At 43.9% G+C, this 24,078-nt stretch overlaps 1 protein-coding gene across 11 annotated transcripts in view; it reads right to left on the bottom strand.

Moving 5' to 3' along the window:
• The window catches only part of LOC137438593 (uncharacterized), a 159,120-nt gene extending 136,257 nt beyond the window's left edge, over positions 1-22,863 (bottom strand). For 6 of the 11 annotated variants that reach the window (XM_068133767.2, XM_068133768.2, XM_068133770.2 and 3 more), the window contains exon 1: positions 22,755-22,863. The gene's annotated coding sequence lies outside the window, so the exon portion shown is untranslated. Of the gene's footprint in view, positions 1-2,679; positions 2,896-22,754 lie in introns of those variants that run through there. The other 5 variants (XM_078767088.1, XM_078767093.1, XM_078767091.1 and 2 more) reach the window with 4 other exon arrangements.
• Positions 22,864-24,078: the final 1,215 nt, after the last annotated feature.

Raw genomic sequence — 24,078 nt, 5'->3', positions numbered from 1 at the left:
CAGAGACACTGAACGCAGTCCACAATCAATCAGAGACACTAAACCCAGTCCACGATCAATCAGAGACACTGAATCCAGTCCACGATCAATCAGAGACACTGAACCGAGTCCACGATCAATCAGAGCTGAACCCAGTCCACGATCAATTAGAGATCCTGAACCTCGTCCATGATTAATCAGAGACACTGAACCCAGTCCACGGTAGCTATACTCAGGTTGGTGGGCGACCTGTATACCTCGGTATTAATTTACAATTAGACACAAGGACCTCAACGACCATAGTGTTTAGGTAAGGTCAACAGGTAGTATGATCACTTCGCAATTATGCTTCTTCAAGAAGGTCTTTCATGATGTAAAAGAAGGGCTTTGGCCAAGTCCGTCAAAACCATATATACAGTCGTGGCCAAAAATATTGGCACCCTTGCACTTTTTTCAAATAATGCACCATTTCTTCGAGAAAAATGTTGAAAATAAAAAATATTTTGCGATGCACATTTGTATTTCTTTTATTTGCAGTGGAACAAAACAAAAAAAGCTGAAAAATTAAGAAACCTGAGCTTATTCCACACAGAAATCCTAAAATGGCCCAGACAACATTATTGGCACCTTTTCGAAGTTGTTAGAAATAATTATATTTCAAGCAGGTGATTCTCCTTCACTTTGGAATTGAACTCACCTGTGGTGAGTTGCAGGTGCCTGCAATATAAAAATCACTCATTCAACCAGTGTGAATAGAAAAAAAGGAGTCATTCTGCTGTTTTGTGTTACTGTGTGTACTGCAATGAGCATGGAGAAAAGAAAGAAAACCACAGAATTGTATGAGGAGGTCAGACACAAGATTGTAGCCAAGCATGGACAATCTCATGGCTACAAGTCCATCTCCAGAGACCTTGATGTTTCTGTGTCCACCGTACACAATGTTATCTGGAAGTTTAAGGCCCATAGCACTGCAGCCAACCTCCCTGGACGTGGCCGCAAGAGAAAACTTCATCGAAGATTGCAGCGAAGGATTGTTCGAATGGTGGAGAAAGCACATCGATCAACTGCCAAACAGATTCAAGCTGACCTTCAGACACAAGGCACGATAGTTTCAACTCACACCATCTGACCTTCAGACACAAGGTGCGATCGTTTCAACTCACTCCATCCGTCATCAACTTCTTGAAAGGGGGTTCTATGGTCGGAGACCCAGGAGGACCCCATTGCTGAGAAAGCCCGGCTGGAGTTTTCCAAAACACACCTGAACAAGCCAAAATCGTTCTGAGAGAATGTCCTGTGGACGGATGAGACGAAATTAGAGCTTTATGGTAAGCACATCATCTCTATGTTTACAGCAAACAAAATGAAGCCTTCAAAGAAAAGAACACCTTCCCTACAGTCAAACATGGAGGAGGTTCAGTGATGTTTTGGGGTTGCTGTGCTGCCTTTGGCACTGGGTACCTTTAATGTGTGCATGGCATCATGAAATCAAGAGATTACCAAGGCATTTTGGAGTGCAATGTTCAACCCAGTGTCAGAAAGCTGGGTCTCCGTCGAAGGTCAGGATGACCCCAAACAGCAGGACAATGACCCCAAACACACTTCAAAAAGCACCCAGGAATGGTTCAAGACAAAACGCTAGACTTCTGAAGTGGCCAGCAATGAGTCCAGATCTAAATCCCATTGAACACCCGTGGGGAGATCTGAAAACAGCCGTTGGGAGAAGGCACCCTTCAAATCTGGGAGAACTGGAGTAGTTTGCACAAGAAGAGTGGGACAAACTGCCAGGAGAGAGGTGGAGGAAGCTCATTCATTGTTATAGGAAGCTCATTCATTGTTATAGGAAGCTCATTCATTGTTATAGGAAGCTCATTCATGGCTATAGGAAGCGCTTGGCTGCATTTATTTTGTCCAAAGTCTGTCATGTACCAAATATTAAGCCCAGGATGTCAATAATTTTGTCAATGCCATTTTTTTTCATTTTCTGATTTAAAGGATATATTAAGTTCTGAATCAAAAACAAAGGTTCTGTAATATTAACAGTGAAATAAAGAATTGTGGAGACCAAACACTTTTGTCAATTTCAACGTATTTTTCGAGAAAATTGTGAGTTATTTGCAAAAAGTGCAAAGGTGCCAATATTTTTGGTCAGGACTGCATGCCGGCGTAGTCTCAGCTAAATGTGCGTGAGACGTGTTCAAAAGGCAAATACACATCGTCATGCGGGTACCTTGGTTATGGAATCGCAATGCCAGTTCGATTTTGGGCAAATGTGTTCAAGTCCTATCACGTGGTACTTCATCACATGGTCTTGTGGTATTTCATGGAATTTGTGGCAGTATGTGCTGAAGGCCACAGATTAAATCTTTCATTTCGCAATATTCACCCTGAACTTACAGAATATAGTAATCCCGAATGACAAACTCGATTGTATGGCGAGTGCGCTATTGTCTGAGAATATGAAATCAAATATACCATTTTGATACCTTTAACATATCTATTAATCATTCCTCTTGTTGTATCCGATATTGGTGAAGTTGTGTCCTTCATGCACGTGGAAAGTGTACTCGACGAGTACGCAAGTTTGCTATTTTATTGTCGTGCCGAGGTCCTGGAATGAATGAGCAAATCGGGCAGGTGTGCGGGATGCGACGCGGTTACACCAACTCGGTTTCGACAGAAAAAAGATCTGAAACTCACGTTTCTCCGCAGGACGGTCGCAGCGCAATTTGGCAATAGTTAAAGGCTCCGAGACGCAGCCAAGGGAAGTGAAATGTATTCCCTCCTGGTGGGAAAAAGTTCCTACAAGAAGAGACTGGAAGCTGCTCCCTGGATGCGCAAAGTGTTTCTTATCTCCCATGGGTGCGCGGCGGCAAGTTCAATTAACGAAGAACGACGAAGGGGGCCTTACTCAATAAAGGGGCGGGTCATACTCAATAAAGGGGCGTGTCAGGAGACTACAGTGGGCGGAGAGAGTAATTTGACTGTTTATTTGTACGTTTCTTACCGCCTGCAGGTAGAGGAAAGTGATCGTGGTTTGACAGTTTATTTTCATTGTTGCCCTGGACCGATTGAAAGGTTTTGGGTAAATTGAGAGTTGATTATGAGGATTGTTATGTGGTTTTGGGAGGGGTGGTGGAACTGGAGGGCTTCATCAAACAGTTAATTTGTTTATTTTCAAAGCCGGGGTAGGTATAGAGAAAGGGGGGTTGGCGTGATTTTCCAGTTTACCTGCTGCCTTTGACGTCCTATTGAAACAGGTGCGGAGGTACATTGGAAGCATCCTTCTATTAATTTGCAATAAATTGTTCACCTTCTTTGACACCAACGCAAGTTTTTATTACTGACCCAAGGCATCAAAAAATCTACATGTATCGAACAAACACTTTCGAGTGGAACACCTCGTGCCATTTGAGCATTTACGTGTAAATAGCATCGGACGTGGCAATAAATGTGAATTGTCGCTCCCACCTTGCCTGCTCAATGACAGAAGATGCCATTTGTTTTTTTGCCTCCTCCATCTGTATCCTGTTTAGAACTCCGTGCGGGCATGATGGGCAACCTTAAAACAGCTGTTCACCGCCATCTCTTATCTTCCCCCATCCAAAACCTTGATCTTTTCTACCCCCGCTAATTCACCCCAGATCCACCTTGTTTGAAATTCCAACTTCTTTCCTGGAAATCCTGGCAGTGTCCATATGTTTATACCTCTCCCACCCCCCCCCCCCTTCCCATGCCTCCCCCCCAAAGCCCTCTCCCTCCCACAGATCTCTCGATGTCTCCATGTCTCTCGGTCCCTGCTCTCAAATGTTGTGTTTGTGTCCTTCCCCCTCTCTCCCCATCTTGTCTACCGCTCCCGATGTTATTTGTTTTATGTGTCGGTTTGTCTTTCTGTGTGATTAATGTTCGCTCTTTCACGAGCCTCGATCTTGTATACAAAAAAAAAAAAAAAAAAAAAAAAAAACCTCTTTCATTAGTGATATAAACCTCATGTAGGTATGTATGATGATTTCAATAAAATGTACCTGTGACCTTTATACTTGAACTTGGTTGTGTGAGAAGTTGTTTGGGGTGATGGATTTAGTTATTGCGTCCATCTGTACAGGTGCCTGCAGGGCTTCACCTGCTGCTTGATGTGCAACCTGCCATTTCCATGGACTTGCAGTGCATGTTGGCATCTACATCTTCCAGGTAAATGTGATACCTCTGCAGATCCTGAGATTTTATATAGCAAAAGGACATTCAAATATAATATTGGGAATGGTTCATCATTTATTGGCCTGGAGAAAGGAAAATTGGAGAAAGAAAATATTGGAGAAAGGAAAATAAACAGAATTAAAATGTTGCCTTGTCCTCATATGCAAGGGACAGGTATGATAGCCTCCTAGAGGTACACACAATCACCTCTAAGCTGTCTAGTCTGGGTTTGAATCCCGGTCCAGCTATAAACTGCCATCCCGGTGTTTCAGAGGCAGAGGCTTCATCAATGTGTGTGTGTGCCGTACCTCAGATGGACGATAAGCGGTGGGTGTCCCATCTGCTAACAATTATTGAAGTATGGTAAAGATCCCATGGTGTCCTTCGTGAAGAGTAGGCGAGCCATCACCGGCACCATGAACAAATTACAAATTCCTGTTCCCTGTCAGAGTGGACTTCCTGTGTCGGGGTGGACTTCCTGTGTCGGAGTGGACTTCCTGTGTCGGAGTGGACTTCCTGTGTCGGAGTGGACTTCCTGTGTCGGAGTGGACTCCCTGTGTCGGAGTGGACTCCCTGTGTCGGAGTGGACTCCCTGTGTCGGAGTGGACTCCCTGTGTCGGAGTGGACTCCCTGTGTCGGAGTGGACTCCCTGTGTCGGAGTGGACTCCCTGTGTCGGAGTGGACTCCCTGTGTCGGAGTGGACTCCCTGTGTCGGAGTGGACTGCCTGTGCCGGAGTGGACTCCCTGTGCCGGAGTGGACTCCCTGTGCCGGAGTGGACTCCCTGTGCCGGAGTGGACTCCCTGTGCCGGAGTGGACTCCCTGTGTCGGAGTGGACTCCCTGTGTCGGAGTGGACTCCCTGTGTCGGAGTGGACTCCCTGTGTCGGAGTGGACTCCCTGTGTCGGAGTGGACTCCCTGTGTCGGAGTGGACTGCCTGTGTCGGAGTGGACTCCCTGTGTCGGAGTGGACTGCCTGTGCCGGAGTGGACTCCCTGTGCCGGAGTGGACTCCCTGTGCCGGAGTGGACTCCCTGTGCCGGAGTGGACTCCCTGTGCCGGAGTGGACTCCCTGTGCCGGAGTGGACTCCCTGTGCCGGAGTGGACTCCGTGTATCGGAGTGGACTTCCTGTGTCGGAGTGGACTTCCTGTGTCGGAGTGGACTTCCTGTGCCGGAGTGGACTTCCTGTGCCGGAGTGGACTTCCTGTGCCGGAGTGGACTTCCTGTGCCGGAGTGGACTTCCTGTGTCGGAGTGGACTTCCTGTGCCGGAGTGGACTTCCTGTGCCGGAGTGGACTTCCTGTGCCGGAGTGGACTTCCTGTGCCGGAGTGGACTTCCTGTGTCGGAGTGGACTTCCTGTGCCGGAGTGATGACCCGACCAGATTGTAAGGCTTGAAGGAACTGCGCTCCAACGCGAGTCGAAAGAATTGACGCGACCAAAGACGGAATTCGTCCGAGTTGCTTTATTGAAACAAAACAGCTCAGGTATTCTGACAAGCCCGTTTATCGGGCAGCAATATATATACACATTTATGTCGGGAAGTTTGCCCGGCAAAAGCTATACCGGGCATGCCCGGGTATCAAGGGCGAGCCTTGGAAAGGCGAGTCTGGACCTGCCCGGGCGTGTTTGGCTGCGTCCTGGCAAGTCGAGGCTGGGCGTGCCCGGGCGCTCTGGACGAGCCCTGGAAAGGCGATAGCGGGCATGCCCGGACGCTCTGGACGAGCCCTGGAAAGGCGATAGCGGGCATGTCCGGACGCTCTGGACGAGCCCTGGAAAGGCGATAGCGGGCATGCCCGGACGCTCTGGGCGAGCCCTGGAAAGGCGATAGCGGGCATGCCCGGACGCTCTGGGCGAGCCCTGAAAAGGCGATAGCGGGCATGCCCGGACGCTCTGGGCGAGCCCTGAAAAGGCGATAGCGGGCATGCCCGGACGCTCTGGGCGAGCCCTGAAAAGGCGATAGCGGGCGTGCCCAGGCGCTCTGGACGAGCCCTGAAAAGGCGATAGCGGGCATGCCCGGACGCTCTGGGCGAGCCCTGAAAAGGCGATAGCGGGCATGCCCGGACGCTCTGGACGAGCCCTGAAAAGGCGATAGCGGGCATGCCCGGACGCTCTGGACGAGCCCTGAAAAGGCGATAGCGGGCATGCCCGGACGCTCTGGGCGAGCCCTGAAAAGGCGATAGCGGGCGTGCCCAGGCGCTCTGGACGAGCCCTGGAAAGGCGATAGCGGGCATGCCCGGACGCTCTGGGCGTGCCCTGGAAAGGCGAGAGCGGGCATGCCCGGACGCTCTGGGCGTGCCCTGAAAAGGCGATAGCGGGCATGCCCGGACGCTCTGGGCGAGCCCTGGAAAGGCGATAGCGGGCATGCCCGGACGCTCTGGGCGTGCCCTGGAAAGGCGAGAGCGGGCATGCCCGGACGCTCTGGGCGTGCCCTGAAAAGGCGATAGCGGGCATGCCCGGACGCTCTGGGCGAGCCCTGGAAAGGCGAGAGCGGGCATGCCCGGGAACAGTGAGTCCGGGCATGCCCGGGAGAGGCGCGTCTGGCCGTGTTCTGGCCGGTGCAAGGCGATTGTGTGCATCCAGCGGTAACCGCTACAGGCTGAGAAAAATATATTTCCGGGTTCTGGTCAGCGCGCGCATCGATTCTGACCCTGCGCGTCAACAATTTCTTTTTTCCAATTTGGTAGCGACGTTCGCGCACGGTTCTTCCCTACAAAACTCCGTTTAGTTTGTCCAAATCCAACCAGCCGTTCCAAAGATATGAGTAGTTTTGTGTGCCGTGACGTCATGAATCCAATAGGGAAGTTGCATGTGACGTCATCGTCTTAGTCACGTGACCGCTTGGGTGGCAAAACATTGCTTCTGCCACCATACGTAATGACGGCAATTTGAAACTCGTCTCACATATAAATTGCCCCCTACACGATGGTAAAGAGTTGTTGTGCTGTCGGATGTACAGCCCGATTTCATAAGGGATCGGGCTTGTCATTCTACCGTTTTCCGGTCGACACAACGCGCTAAAACGGATTCATAGCTGCCTTGACTGCAGCTCTCAGGTGAGAATATGGCTCATGAGGTTGTTACCTTCGCTCACGAAGCGAAAAGCAGGATTAGGCATTTGGTTACGTACATGTGGATTGTGTGTGGCGTACGTGTGGCACACTTGTGGAATGTGTGTGGCGTACGTGTGGCGTACTTGTGGAGTGTGTGTGGAGTACTTGTGGCGTACGTGTGGAGTGTGTGTGGCGTACTTGTGGTGTACGTGTGGAGTGTGTGTGTACTGTGGATGGTGTGTGGCGTACTTGTGGGTCCACATGGGTCCACAGGCAGATGACACAGCCTCAGTTTCTCGCAATACCGCGAAAACGCCTCAACGGGCAAGCTACGGGCGTAAACTGACAGGTCCGTCTGATCAAACGACAGCTTTCCCGCCATGTTGTTTATGCCACCCAAGATGGCGACCGGAACCGGTTGCCATGGACGACGCTCACGTGATGCAAGGCCTATATCGGCTGGATATTGTCATTTATTGAAACGAAGACGTTCTTTGTCGGGTTCGTGTGAAGCAACCAGAAGGCCTAGAGAGCTGCGGGTCGTCTCGTTAGTTAGGCCTGGATCCTATCTCGTTTGTCATGAAGTTGTAAGTGTCTGTGATAATCTGGTGGACTGGGAGAAGAGTTCGTGGGAGACCATCGGCCTGTTAGACCACTTGCGCATGCGCACTGTTGACGCGATGGACGCATTGGAATGTTTGACGGTACGGTGAGGCGATCTCGAGATCGAAATGGCAGTCTATAATATGCTTGAAGAACTTAATGATTTTCAGAATAAATACATTTTAAAATAACTTAAGCTTGTGTTCATTATTTACAAAAAAGGCCTACAAGTCCCATTGGCTGTCTTTAATTTCTCTCTGGACGGTGCCACGGCAGATGAGGAGGGGACCGCAAGGCATGAGGACACAAAAAACACCTCTATATGTGCAATCCATGCTTTTCAAAAAAAAACAAAAAAAACCGCATCGCCGTATCAATTCTGGAACTTTGGTCTCACCAGAGACCAGCAATATATATTTTTTGGCCTAACCCCAAGAGCATAGTTCATGATTAATCTAATGCGCCAATTTTCTTGTCTATAGCAAGGAGCAGAGTTAATGCACAAGTCGTCACAATAATTATCTTTTATAATGGAGCAAACGTGTGTGTATGTATGTATGTGTATGCATGTATGTATGTATGTGTGTATGTGTATGCATGTATGTATGTAATGTGTGTGTGTATGCATGTATGTATGTATGTATGCATGTATGTATGTATGTATGTGTATGTGTGTATGCATGTATGTATGTATGTGTGTATGCATGTATGTATGTGTGTATGCATGTATGTATGTATGTGTGTATGCATGTATGTATGTATGTGTGTATGCATGTATGTATGTATGTATATGTGTGTATGTGTATGTGTGTATGTGTATGCATGTATGTATGTATGTATGTATGTATGTATGTGTGTATGCGTGTGTGTATATGTATGTATGTATGTATGTATGCATGTATGCATGTATGTATGTGTGTATGCATGTATGTATGTGTGTATGCATGTATGTATGTATGTGTGTATGCATGTATGTATGTATGTATGTGTATGTGTATGTGTGTATGCATGTATGTGTGTATGCATGTATGTATGTATGTGTGTATGTGTATGCATGTATGTATGTGTGTATGCATGTATGTATGTATGCGTGTGTGTATATGTATGTATGTATGCATGTATGTATGCGTGTGTGTATATGTATTGTATGTATGTATGCATGTATGTATGCATGTATGTATGTATGTGTGTATGCATGCATGTACACTACCAGTCAAAAGTTTTAGAACACGTCAATTTTTCCAGTTTTTATTTAAATTTACGCAGTTTAATGTCTCAATGTTCTCTGAAATTAAGCATAGAACAAATAAACAATTGGAGATGAAAAGGAAATCATAGAATCATTTTGTTTAACAAAATGCAATTTAAATTTTTCACTCTGCAAAGTCACCACCTTTAGCAGATATAACCGCCGAACACACTCGTGGCATTCTTTCTACAATGGAAATCAAATATTGTTCGGGAAGTTCTTCCCAACACTTGCAGAAGTTCCCACAAATGTGTTGCACTTGTAGGTTGCTTTGTTTTCACCCTTCTGTCCAGTTCATCCCAAACCAGCTCGATGGGGTTTAAGTCTGGAGACTGTGCTGGCCATTCCATGATTTGAAGCCCACCGTCTTGTTCTTTTCCTCGAAGGTAGGTTTGACATAGCCTGGAGGTGTGTTTAGGGTCATTATCTTGCTGTAGGATGAACCCCTGACCAACTAGGCGTATACCAGCGGGTATTGCATGGCGCTGCAAAATGCTGTGGTAGCCCTTTTGGTTCAGGGTGCCAGTCACTCTGTGCAAGTCGCCGACTCTGGATCCAGCAAAAGAGCTCCAGACCATCACGCTTTTCTAAGAGTCAACAGCTTGCGTGATAGGTGGCTCACAGGACAACAGCTTCAAGCACAGCTTAACACTGGTCGAAGTAATCAAGTCTCAGTTTCACCTGGGAAGACAAGATTTCGAGCTACAGGTTTGACAGGTCGAGTGGCAGTAAGAAAGCCATTGCTAAGATGGCAAAATAAGAAAAAGGGGCTTGCCTGGGCCAATGGGCCATGAAGCACCGCAAGTGGACCACTGAAGACTGGAAAAAGGTCTCATGGACCGATGAATCAAAATTTGAAATGTTTGGTTCATCACGCAGGGTTTTTGTACGCCGTCGAGTAGGCGAAAGGATGGTTCCTCAGTGTGTGACACCAACTGTCAAACATGGAGGAGGAAGTATTTAAATATCCCACGGTGAGTATTTAAAGATCCCACAGTGAGTATCTAAATATCCCACGGTGAGTGTTTAAATATCCCACGGTGAGTATTTAAATATCCCACAGTGAGTGTTTAAATATCCCACGGTGAGTATTTAAATATCCCACAGTGAGTATTTAAATATCCCACAGTGAGTGTTTAAATATCCCACGGTGAGTATTTAAATATCCCACAGTGAGTGTTTAAATATCCCACGGTGAGTATTTAAATATCCCACAGTGAGTATTTAAATATCCCACAGTGAGTGTTTAAATATCCCACGGTGAGTATTTAAATATCCCACAGTGAGTGTTTAAATATCCCACGGTGAGTATTTAAATATCCCACGGTGAGTATTTAAATATCCCACGGTGAGTATTTAAATATCCCACGGTGAGTGTTTAAATATCCACGGTGAGTATTTAAATATCCCACGGTGAGTGTTTAAATATCCCACGGTGAGTATTTAAATATCCGACAGTGAGTGTTTAAATATCCCACAGTGAGTATTTAAATATCCCACAGTGAGTGTTTAAATATCCACGGTGAGTGTTTAAATATCCACAGTGTGTTTAAATATCCCACGGTGAGTGTTTAAATATCCACGGTGAGTGTTTAAATATCCCACGGTGAGTATTTAAATATCCCACAGTGAGTGTTTAAATATCCCACGGTGAGTATTTAAATATCCCACGGTGAGTGTTTAAATATCCACGGTGAGTGTTTAAATATCCCACGGTGAGTGTTTAAATATCCACGGTGAGTGTTTAAATATCCCACGGTGAGTGTTTAAATATCCACGGTGAGTATTTAAATATCCCACAGTGAGTGTTTAAATATCCCACGGTGAGTATTTAAATATCCCACGGTGAGTGTTTAAATATCCCACGGTGAGTATTTAAATATCCCACGGTGAGTGTTTAAATATCCCACAGTGAGTGTTTAAATATCCACGGTGAGTGTTTAAATATCCCACAGTGAGTGTTTAAATATCCCACGGTGAGTATTTAAATATCCCACGGTGAGTATTTAAATATCCCACAGTGAGTGTTTAAATATCCCACGGTGAGTATTTAAATATCCCACAGTGAGTGTTTAAATATCCCACAGTGAGTGTTTAAATATCCACGGTGAGTATTTAAATATCCCACGGTGAGTGTTTAAATATCCCACAGTGAGTGTTTAAATATCCCACGGTGAGTATTTAAATATCCCACGGTGAGTGTTTAAATATCCCACGGTGAGTGTTTAAATATCCCACGGTGAGTATTTAAATATCCCACGGTGAGTGTTTAAATATCCCACAGTGAGTATTTAAATATCCCACAGTGAGTATTTAAATATCCCACGGTGAGTGTTTAAATATCCCACGGTGAGTATTTAAATATCCCACGGTGAGTATTTAAATATCCCACAGTGAGTATTTAAATATCCCACAGTGAGTATTTAAATATCCCACGGTGAGTATTTAAATATCCCACGGTGAGTATTTAAATATCCCACAGTGAGTATTTAAATATCCCACAGTGAGTATTTAAATATCCACGGTGAGTATTTAAATATCCCACGGTGAGTATTTAAATATACCACGGTGAGTATTTAAATATCCCACGGTGAGTATTTAAATATCCCACGGTGAGTATTTAAATATCCCAAGGTGAGTATTTAAATATCCCACGGTGAGTATTTAAATATCCCACGGTGAGTATTTAAATATCCCACGGTGAGTATTTAAATATCCCACGGTGAGTATTTAAATATCCCACGGTGAGTATTTAAATATCCCACGGTGAGTATTTAAATATCCCACGGTGAGTATTTAAATATCCCACGGTGAGTATTTAAATATCCCACGGTGAGTATTTAAATATCCCACGGTGAGTATTTAAATATCCCACGGTGAGTATTTAAATATCCCACGGTGAGTATTTAAATATCCCACGGTGAGTATTTAAATATCCCACGGTGAGTATTTAAATATCCCACGGTGAGTATTTAAATATCCCACGGTGAGTATTTAAATATCCCACGGTGAGTATTTAAATATCCCACAGTGAGTATTTAAATATCCCAAGGTATTTAAATATCCCACGGTGAGTATTTAAATATCCCACGGTGAGTATTTAAATATCCCACGGTGAGTATTTAAATATCCCACGGTGAGTATTTAAATATCCCACGGTGAGTATTTAAATATCCCACGGTGAGTATTTAAATATCCCACGGTGAGTATTTAAATATCCCACGGTGAGTATTTAAATATCCCACGGTGAGTATTTAAATATCCCACGGTGAGTGTTTAAATATCCCACGGTGAGTATTTAAATATCCCACGGTGAGTATTTAAATATCCCACGGTGAGTATTTAAATATCCCACGGTGAGTATTTAAATATCCCACGGTGAGTATTTAAATATCCCACGGTGAGTATTTAAATATCCCAAGGTGAGTATTTAAATATCCCACGGTGAGTATTTAAATATCCCACGGTGAGTATTTAAATATCCCACGGTGAGTATTTAAATATCCCACGGTGAGTATTTAAATATCCCACGGTGAGTATTTAAATATCCCACGGTGAGTATTTAAATATCCCACGGTGAGTATTTAAATATCCCACGGTGAGTATTTAAATATCCCACGGTGAGTATTTAAATATCCCACGGTGAGTGTTTAAATATCCCACGGTGAGTGTTTAAATATCCCACAGTGAGTGTTTAAATATCCCACGGTGAGTATTTAAATATCCCACGGTGAGTATTTTGCATTGTTTGTCTCGTCTAACAGTACTGCGTTGTGTGTGTCTGTCTGTCTGTGTGTGTGTGTGTGTGTGTGTGTGTGTGTGTGTCGGAGTGTGTAATGGTGTGTTGCGTGTGTTTTGGAGTGTGTGTGTGTGTGTGTGTGTGTGTGTGTGTGTTTGAATGTGCATGAGAATGTGTGTGTTTGTGCCTTGAGTGTGTGTATGTGTGTTTCTGTGTTTGTGTTTGAGTGTGTGTGTGTGTATTTGAATGTGTATGAGAATGTGTGTGTTTGTATGTGTGTGTGTTGAATGTGTTTGAATGTGTGTGTGTGTGTGTGTGTGTGTGTGTGTGTGTGTGTGTGTGTGTGTGCGCGCGCGCGCTTGAATGTGTTTGAGAGGGTGTGTGTGTGTGTGTATGTGTATGTGTTTATGCCTGTGTGTGTGTGTGTGTGTGTGTGTGTGTGTGTGTGTGTGTGTGTGTGGGTATGTGTGCCAGCTCCACTACGAACCTTGGATTGTGTAAAAAAAAAGAAACAAAACAACTTGGGGGAATTATTTAACTTCTGCTGCACTTCAAAATAACACTTTTAACAGTTTCACATCAAAATAACACTTTTAACAGTTTCACATCAAAATAACACTTTTAACAGTTTCACATCAAAATAACACTTTTAACAGTTTCACATCAAAATAACACTTTTAACAGTTTCACATCAAAATAACACTTTTAACAGTTTCACATGTTTCATATCAAAATAACACTTTTAGCAGTTTCACATGTTTCATATCAAAATAACACTTTTAACAGTTTCACATGTTTCATATCAAAATAACACTTTTAACAGTTTCACATGTTTCATATCAAAATAACACTTTTAACAGTTTCACATGTTTCATATCAAAATAACACTTTTAACAGTTTCACATGTTTCATATCAAAATAACACTTTTAACAGTTTCACATGTTTCATATCAAAATAACACTTTTAACAGTTTCACATGTTTCATATCAAAATAACACTTTTAACAGTTTCACATGTTTCATATCAAAATAACACTTTTAACAGTTTCACATGTTTCATATCAAAATAACACTTTTAACAGTTTCACATGTTTCATATCAAAATAACACTTTTAACAGTTTCACATGTTTCATACCAAAACTAGATGGTATTCATAGAATACTTACTCTGCCTGCCTGCGCATTCAACTTATTGCGACGCAACTCTTCTGTTTTTGAACATTTTTTTCCTTTGATCCAATATGGCTGCCAGACCACGTGAGCGATAACGTCATAAATTTATATTCTCTAATATAATTGTTGCATAGATCATGCTCAATAAATTTGAAACTGATCAGACTAAGCGTTGTCCCTGTCTTGTCATGACGTCATAATTATGGCACAAATGACGTCATCGTTAACAACACCTATTCCCCATATGGAGTTCTTTACAATGAGCCACGTTTCAATTTTTTCCATGCAGCCGTTTTGGAGATATAGAGGTGCAACATTTTTCGGTTTTTCCAAGATGGCGCCTGTACCACATGACCTATGACGTCATGATTATCATTAAAATATTCGAAAGGAGGAGGCGTTCCTGTGGTGAAAATGTAGTGCCCATCAGACCAAGAGTTGATGAAATTTTTTTTATAATGATCGGATAAGTGTTGTACTTGTCGAATAACGAAGGCACCGATGACATCATCATTAACATATCTTATTCCCCATGGGGAGTAGTTGACAATGAGCAATGCTTTAAAATTTTCCATGGAGTGGATTCAGAGATATGGAGGTGCGAAGTTTTTCCAAGATGGCGCGTGTACCACGTGACCTACGACGTCGTGATTGTCATTAAAATATTCTACATGAGGAAGCCCTCCTGTGGTTAAAATTTCATGTCAATCAGACCAACGGTTGCCGAGAAAATGAATTTTTAAAATGCAGATATGGCACACGTACGCACCTGAATGCTTAACCCCGCTTTTCGCTTCGCGAGCGCAGGGTAATAACACGATCAGACAAAAACAAGCATCCAATGAGACTCGTGTTCATACAGCCACACCCAATAATCGTGCCCAGGTATCCTCTGCCCGACATGGGTAGATGCGTAGCATGCTGTGCCACGTGGAGACAAGATACCGACTGGTCAGGTGTGTTTCACTGCAGGTGATGTTTGTTCAAAATGCAAGACGATCCTGTGTAATCATTCAGGTATTACAATGCAAGAGAGATTTTCATGGCTTGGGATCTCTGTTGCGTGATTCACAAATAGGAGGCTTTGGATGTGCACCTGCGCCCAGTACAGCATTACGATTTTAACCTGGCGTATTCAACACCTGCACACAGAGCAGCGATGCCATTCGCAACGTTTGTGATGATTTGATGTGTTTTGTATAATTTGTTCGAGGAAATGCAGTAAAAGAAAAAGTAAATGCATGAAAAAGTGGGGCTGGTGCACTAAAATCGAAAATATGCCGATACTCTGTCCGTACTGCATGTCTGAATCTTAAAGAATCGAAAACAGCTGGACCGATCTCCACCAAACTTTCCACACATACTTGGGGTACACAGACTCACGTCAAGGGTGCAAAATAAGTGCCCCACCTTGCCTTCCCTTGCCACCCTCTGGAGTTATTCAGAAGGGTGATGACCATAACAAAAATAAAACGAGAAAGAGCAATCAGAGATTGCAAACCCTCGTCAGGATGTATTTTCAGTGGTTTTTAAGGCTTTTGTGTTAAAACAAATGTGGCGACCGAACCACTTGAGCGATGACGTCATCATTATTTTTTTTCTAAACTAATTTATTCCTAGATTATGGTCAGGAAATTTCATCTTGATCGGTTGAAGTTTTGTACTTCTCGAATTATGACGTCATAATGGAGGCACCTATGACATCATCATTAACATATTTTATTCCCCATGGAGAGTTCTTTACAATGAGCCATGTCTCCATTTTGTCTATTCAGCGCTTTTGGAGATATAGAGGTGCAAAGTTTTTCGGTTTTTCCAAGATGGCGGCCGAACCACGTGACCTATGACGTCATCATTCTTTTTTTTTTTCTCCACCAATTTATACTTACATGACGCTCAAGAAATTTCATCTTGAAAGAATGAAGTTTTGTACTTGTCGAATTATGACGTCATAATGGAGGCACCTATGACATCATCATTAACATATTTTATTCCCCATGGAGAGTTCTTTACAATGAGCCACGTCTCATTTTTTTCTATTCAGCGCTTTCGGAGATATAGAGGTGCAACGTTTTTCGGTATTTCCAAGATGGCGGCCAAACCATGTGACCTATGACATCATAATTATCATTTAAAAAATTCTACAGGTGGAGTTGCACCTATGGTGAAAATTTCCTGTCAATCGGAGCAACGGTTGCATAGAAAATCATATTTATTCTGTGCGTTACAAGGGAATTGGATAATGTTTGACAGAGTTATTAGTAAAAAAAACAATTTTTGACCTTGGGTTTGACCTTTCAATGTCACTCAAGGTCAAAGGTCATGGTGCCAAATGAAATGTCGTATGTGACTTCCTATATGTCAGTAACAGGAAGTGTATGCATATCTCTTGTACTTTTAGAGTTATAGTGGTTTGAAATATATTTTAAATGAAAACTCGACCCCCCTGATTTCACGTTTTGGTGACCTTGAGCTTGACCTTGGGCCTGGAGAGTTAAAAATTGGGCACAGTCTATTCCAGGGCAAGGCAAATATGTGTGTAAAGTACGGCGATGCTACGTGCAACGATGTAGACGTAGTACTGCGCACAAACAGACAGACAGATGAAAAATCGGTCAGAGACCGAGGACTTGCCGGAATGTACTTTTTTTATCAGCCATTTTGGATCGAAATGGCGGGAAATCTATACATGTATATTACGCTAAGCAATGGACGGCAACTGAGTAAGTGTATGCATATCTCTTGTCCTTTCAGAGTTATAGTGGTTTGAAATATGAAGACGTTAGACAAACCAACCAACCAACATACTTGCCGGAATCTATTCCGGCAAGTAACAAACAGACTCGAATGCAATACCCTCTCCTCAGGCGAGGGTAAAAAAGTTCTCCAACGTCCATAAATATTTCTGTTGAACACTCATGAACACACAGAGACAGACCGCCATTGGAGGCCACTTTTCCCCACAGAGCAGGGATTGGCCTTTTTTGGGCACCTTGGTCCCCTTTTTGAAGCAATGTTTTATAGCCGGATGCCCTTCCTGCCGCCAACCCTGTTAGTCGCCTCTTGCGCCACACAGGGAATTAGCAGTGAACTGGTGCTCAATTTGCCGACCTCAGCAGGATGACAGGCTGATCAACCTCCCTGGCGTTAATTCAGTGATCTACCGGGATCAAACGCAGTATACTAGGATCCCAAGCCGGCACCCTAACCGCTAAGCCAGCACCAGGCTAAGCCAACAATACACCTGCTTCATAAATGTGTGTTATTCTTTTGTTGCTCTCCCTAATTATTTCAGCTTTACTTTGAAGGCCAATACAAGGAGTGAGTGTTTGTGGTAATCAGTATCGCAACCCAGGAAGCCAAAGGGAGTAAATAAAATTCTGATTTATTTTGTTGTCGATGTACAGACAGTTCAGAAAGGCCAAACACGTTGAAACGTTGACGAAACACGTTGACGAATCAACCTGCCTGTGAAACACACCTGGATGACAGTTTATATTTGGGACAGGATTCAAATACAGGTTATAGGTCCGAGATGATTGGACACACACTCTAGGCCATCTGCCAGCCCGAAGATGACCTGATTAATTAATTTGTATTTATGTTGTGAATGCATAATTGTACTGATGCGTTTTTCTTTACAGGGTCAAAGCTCATGGAAGACCAAGGTAGAGCTGACAGTGGGACAAACATCAAGGGAATGAATGAACAGGAAAATTGGAGAAGGAGGAGGAAGGAAGGAAACACTGAAACTCACATGGAAGAGTGTTGGGTTAAGAAAGGTTAATGGGGTGATAAAGGTCATGTGTCGGAATTGGGGGTGGCAAGAGATGCCGGTCGGTGCATTGCTTGAACCCCTGGAGGGAAAATTGAGCCACAACAATCTCTGGAAGGGAATTTATTATGATTTGTTCTCCATTCCAAAGAACTCTCATGATAATTTATCTTTGTCCAACTCTTTTTTTTTTTTTTTATCTTTGTCCCACTCCCAATCTGTCCAACTCCTCTTATATACTGTACCTTCCTGCTCTTTTATCGTTTCCCGTGTATCTGTTGATATTTCGTTTTATACTTTTATTTCGTCTGTTTTGCTATTGTTGGGGCTGCACTCGTTTTGGTTTCCTGTGTGACATGTTCCATTCGCACCTGTCTTTGGAATTTTTTTTGCTAGGTAGGTTCGGGATACCTTCTCTGGTTTGTTGACTTCATGTTCACTTACAAATTTGATTCGGTCGTCTGTTGCACTTTTTACGTAATCAGCCAATCATACCATACAGTTGTCATTTTGTGCACTTGGTTGAGCTCCGTCAGACCTCTACCTTCTTCTCCTCTCGGAAGGTACTTTCTCGGGATGCATTGATTTTTGTAAAACATTTTGTGGATGATGAGGAGTTTCCTTGTTTTGATATCCAGTTTATTGATTTCTGATTGTGGCCAGTTTATTATTCCGCAGCTGCACTGGAATATTCCACGACGTATCTTCACTTCTGGTATTTCGATCTTTTCTTCCGGGTGCTGTAATAATATCAATGTGGTATTCCATAGCTCCATTATTTTCTCTATCAGTTTGATTATTTTAAAGTTGATCTTGTACAATTGCATGCATTGTATCATCCATGAATATGCGACACTATAAACAGCTTTTTGGAGTCTAGTCTATCCATGGTGTGGATAATATTAATTTTTTTATTGCAATTTTCGAGGATGGCCTTGTTTAGTAGGAGGAGGTCTATCGTTCCGTAACATCCTCTTTTACATCCCTCCCTTCTGTTCTGCCTCTAGGCCTCCTTGTGTTAGGTAATGGTATATCATTTCTGTGATGATTTCTGCCAGGAGTTTGTACGTTGTTGGCAGACAGGTTATTGGTCTGTACTGGTGAGGTAGTTGAATCTCTTCAGACTTTGGGATGAGGAAGGTGTTAACTAGTGTGAGCCACTCTTCCAAGGTCTCCTCCTCTTGGATAAGTTTGTTGAATGCTCGAGCGTAGTGATTATGGAGAGCATATAGTTGCTTTAACCAGAAGTTTGGAATTACATCTAGGCCTGGGCTATTTAAGTTTGGCATGTTTGCTAGTTGTTGTTTTATTTTTATTTTCCCTTCATTAAATATCACTGGAGGCATTTGCTTCAGATCTTTTCTTTTTTTTTATTCCATGGTTTAGATCCAATCTGCCTCTTTGTTGTGTTATTTTGGTCCTCATAGATTCCTTTCCAGAAATTTTCAAGTTTATCTTTCTCGGTGGGGATTTTACACGTTTTTATTTTGTTTCCCTAGTTTGCGTTGGAATCTTTTCCGGTTATTTTCAAACATGCGGTTCTGTTTTCACCTTTGTTGACTTCGTCATTGTTTTTTTATCTTTTCTGTGATCTTTATTTTGAGTTTGCTTTCAGCAGCCATTACCCCCGTCTTTATTTCCAATTTTTTTTTTTTTTTTTTTTACATTCTCCTCATTAGCTTTGAGCATCGATTCCCCCTTATAAATTGCTGTATTTGTCCCGTTTCTTTTCTCAGTTGCTCCCTTTGTACCGCTAGCGTCCGTTTCCATGGTGATGCCTGTTCTCTGTCTGTATGGGGTGATTTGCTCTCCTTGTGGTGTTGTTTTCTTGTTATTTTTTTATTGTATGAGCAGTGCCGCTGCAAAGCCCATTGTGTGTGTGTGTGTGTGTGTGTGTGTGTGTGTGTGTGTGTGTGTGTGTGTGTGTGTGTGTGTGTGTGTGTGTGTGTGTGTGTGTGTGTGTGTTTTTTTTTTTTTTGTTTGTTTGTTTTTTGCAGAGGTGGCACACTTACCTTTACACTGCCAGGTCAGGGTTTAATTCCTAACCCGATGATGATAAACTGTACAATTGGTGCTTCGCAGGGATGGTATTCCATGTGTTCCATGGTCTTCATTGGGCAATGGTAGCGGAGGTGGGTATCACTGTGGCCCCAAGGAAAGTAGGGTGAACACCTCTGCATCTGGATTGAGCTTCTGTGTCATAAATCTGGTCCTCCAAGTATGAGTGCAGCATTCCGGGCCCCCACTCTCAGCCATATTTCTGACCAAGATATACAACTGCCCCAGTGGTACTTGTCCCGGTGTGTACCCCGGTTTAGAATAGGTACACTGTATCCCTGCACATCGTAAGAGGCGACTAAGAGTTGGCATCAGGAAGGGCATCCGAAAATAAAAACATTGCCTCAAACAGGGAACCATGATTGTCATGGGGCCCGCAGGGCTGACCCCCGCTCTGGCAGGGAAGATGGCCTTAAAACGATCATTCATTCATTCATTCCAGTGGTACTTGTGCTCCATGTACCATTTCTTTCCTCGGGTGGCTCCATTGGCTGTACAATTGTTGACTATCTCGTGAGCTTCATCAATCCGAGTCTTTTACTTGTCCACAAAGTTGCAGTAGGAGTCCGCCCCACTTTTTAACCTGCAAACCAAAACGTCAGGTCTATGGGAAACCGAGGTGACCGTCCGAATGGTGGTTCCAGAGTGAGAACCCTGTTACCTCATTCCAAGTGCAATATTGTAAGCGAGGAGCTGTGGACTACTTTTGCCTTTGGCAGGACTGTCTTCCAATCCTGTTTCTACTCCTCCAACAGGGTCCTGAGAGCCAAGCAATGTTCGACTAAATTGTTCTACTTGTCCGTTGCCTTGTGGATGGTATGGTAGGAATCGTAGCTTGTGTGTGGATGGATCACAAAACTGGGGTTTGTGCAACGCGGACATGACGGCTACAGTGGCCTAGTGCACCAAAGGTCCTTGTGTATCCTTGTGTGTAATATTCCTAAATAGACCTTGTCTGGTTTAAGTGACTTTTCTGCTGTTTGTCGGTTATAGCTGAGGTTTTCCTGTTGATGATGATGGTGTGAGTCGTCAATTTCGAAGAATCTCTTCCCTTCGTTGGCGTGCTCCCTACGCATTGTGCGATGGCTGTGGGTGCCTGTGGCTGTGGGTGCCCAATGGGGGCACCCACAGCATCTACCACAAACATCGCAGGTGTAGACTGGTCCTTGACTCCTTGCGGAGATAGTCAGGTTCACTATGTTTTTTCGTTCAAAATTTTGGTAGATTAGCAAAACTATACATTTTTGGAATATTCAGAGCATGAGGAATCCAAAAATTAATGTTTACATTTGCGTAGACACCTTTGCGAAAATGACACTCAGGACAGTGATGAAGATCTGTAAAAGCATATTCCTGAACGGTATAGACCTCGTAGATCCTGTGTATAGGACTTATAGTTCAATCTGATACTACCTATAACTACCTATAACTTCAAAGGACTTGCAATATCATGTATTATGTAATACAGTTATATCACAAATATATAGACAATGGTTTTCATTTACCTTTGTTTGTTGCTTTTCTACAATCCTGAGCTCTATTTTGAGGCCTTTATTGGATTCCTTGACCCAGAAAACATAGGATTAGCATATTTAATTAAGTCTCTCGGTCGACTAGAAGCCGAGATCGCGCAAAATATGTATTTTATGGCGGCCATTTTCAAAATCCAAAATGGCGGCCATGCAGGTGTCTGTGCAAATGCCAACATTGATTTTCAGATTCTCCATGCTCTGATGATTCCAAAAATGTACAGGTTTGCTAATCTCCAAAATTTTGAAAGAAATTATATTTGTTAACATAGTGAACCTGACTAAGATGGACGTTGGCAGATTTTCCTGTCTGGCCTCCAATGTCTCTCGATAGCAAGTAAACTGGTAATCTGTACAGTACTTGTTATTCTGCTACAGTATTGCAAATAACTTCACCATCAAAGTAACATTCAGATACAGTGGAATACTATACTTACCCAGAAAAGTTCTGATATATATAGGATGTGGTAGTTTAAAAGGAGAGATATAGTCTCGCCACGTGCTGCAGCTATTCCGGAACCGGAACTCCGGAAGTGATGTGAGTTAACCTCAACCGGAAGTGAACCACACATATCTCATTTACACATGGAGCAGGTATTTCGTTTAAATACCACCTTTAAATATGATTGAAGATTTGGAGTGAAGCGATACACAGCAACATTAAAATCAGGACACCAACACAACCACGTCATATCCATGATGCCGGTACGCGCAAGGTGAAGAAGAACCCGAGTCTTCACCGTCTCTTATAGGCGCCCGCGGACCTACGTAACTTCCGGTTAGTGCACCCTTCGACAAATACAGGACGGAAACGATGCCAGCATTCGGGACTGGCGATGGCGTTGGGTGGCACTGGGGTTCCGCATCCATATTGGACAGAAATGCCCCCCACGTCCCCTTCCATTGTGAAATCTTACACCGAATCTAGAACATTCGTGAATGTTCCATCTTCTCTTTTTACTCGAGGCCCAAGCAATGGTGACACGTGTGCTTAAGTTTAAGCAAATGTCATTTGATAATGAAATTGCAAATATTAGGATATTTGTTTGTTATTTTATTTATATCGTTTAAAAAAGAAACAACCATACAAAAAACTTACACTTTAAGATACAAATAAGCATTTTGATGTTATTATAATGTTATTGTAACACACATTGTTATCCCGTTATTTATTATACAGTTGTGATACTTTTGACTGAGCTAGAAATACTGTACACTTGAGAAGACTTTGGCCATCAACACGAAACCTCCCCCAAAGCCGAGCCTATGTCATTTAAACCACCGATTCATAATCTTCGCTCTACTTTCTTATGAGGAAACGTTTGAAAAAGCAAGACTGTTTATTAAACTTCCTATTTCTTTAATGTCAATTAAATTATCTCGTTGATACGGATGCTGTACTCACTTTGATTCATCGGGAATGCGGAGTTCTCATCATGGTGGTTATTTGATGTTCGAAAAGTGAACTCCTTCTGTATTCACTCACTGTGTGAGCCAGAGAGGGAGAGGGAGAGAGAGGGGGGGGGGGGGACACAGAGGGAGGTGGGAGAAGATAGAGGGGGAAAGTGAGACCGAGAGGGAGAGAGACAGAGAAGGGGGAGACACAGAGGGAGGTGGGAGAAGATAGAGGGGGAAAGTGAGAGCGAGAGGGAGAGAGACAGAGAAGGGGGAGACACAGAGGGAGGTGGGAGAAGATAGAGGGGTAGAGAGAGAGAAAGAGAGAGGGAGGACACAGAGGGAGGTGGGAGAAGATAGAGGGGGAGGAAAGAGAGGAGAGGGGGAGGAAAGAGAGGAGAGAGAGAGACAGAGAGAGAGGGAGAGGGAGAGAGAGAGAGACAGAGAGAGAGAGAGACAGAGAGTGAGTGAGTGAGAGAGAGCACGAGAGGGAGCGAGAAAGACAGAGAGAGAGCGAGAGAGAGAGTGAGAGAGAGAGGGAGAGAGACAGAGAGAGAGAGCGAGAGCGAGAGAGACAGAGAGAGGGAGAGAGAGAGAGAGGTAGAGAGAGAGAGAGAGGGAGAGAGACAGAGAGAGCGAGAGTGAGAGAGGGAGAGAGACAGAGAGAGAGAGAGAGAGAGAGAGTGAGAGAGGGAGAGAGACAGGGAGAGAGAGAGAGAGGGAGAGAGACAGAGAGAGGGAGAGGGAGAGAGACAGGGAGAGAGAGGGAGAGAGAGAGAGCGAGAGAGAGAGGGAGAGAGACAGAGAGAGAGTGAGAGAGAGAGAGAGAGGGAGAGAGAGGGAGAGAGACAGAGAGAGAGAGAGAGAGAGACAGAGAGAGAGGGAGAGAGAGACAGAGGGAGAGAGAGAGAGAGCGAGAGAGAGAGAGAGAGAGAGCAAAAGTTTCAAACGCAGCTGATTTCTCAGTCTTATCTCCAGTTCACAGGCCCGATAGCTGCCATCAGATAGGCAAGAGTGGCAACGTGTGTTGCTTTCCGTCTTCTGTGCATTTTCAGATTTGTACGAATGCCTTTCGCAATAAAACAGCCTGGATTTTGAAAGGTTTCGAGAGAGCTACCCTGAGGCCTTGTGGCTATCTCATCACGAGCGGAGTGTACATAACCCTGGGATGAAAATCTATTTGCCTCTCACATTTCCAGTCTCAGATTCACCGCCAATAACTCGGATTTCAAAGTCCCCTCGTGTTTCACCATGAGGATTTGACCTTTTCTCATCGAACGAGACGTGTTCCTTTTGCCACGTCTTTGTCGCTTCGCTTTCCTTCGTTTCTACTT

The sequence above is a fragment of the Myxine glutinosa genome, chromosome 13 (genome assembly GCF_964187855.1).
Source record: "Myxine glutinosa chromosome 13, kmMyxGlut1.1, whole genome shotgun sequence".
NCBI classification, from domain to species: domain Eukaryota; kingdom Metazoa; phylum Chordata; class Myxini; order Myxiniformes; family Myxinidae; genus Myxine; species Myxine glutinosa.
The sequence above is the reverse complement of the archived record's forward strand: the minus strand, read 5'-3'. Positions and strand labels throughout refer to the sequence as shown.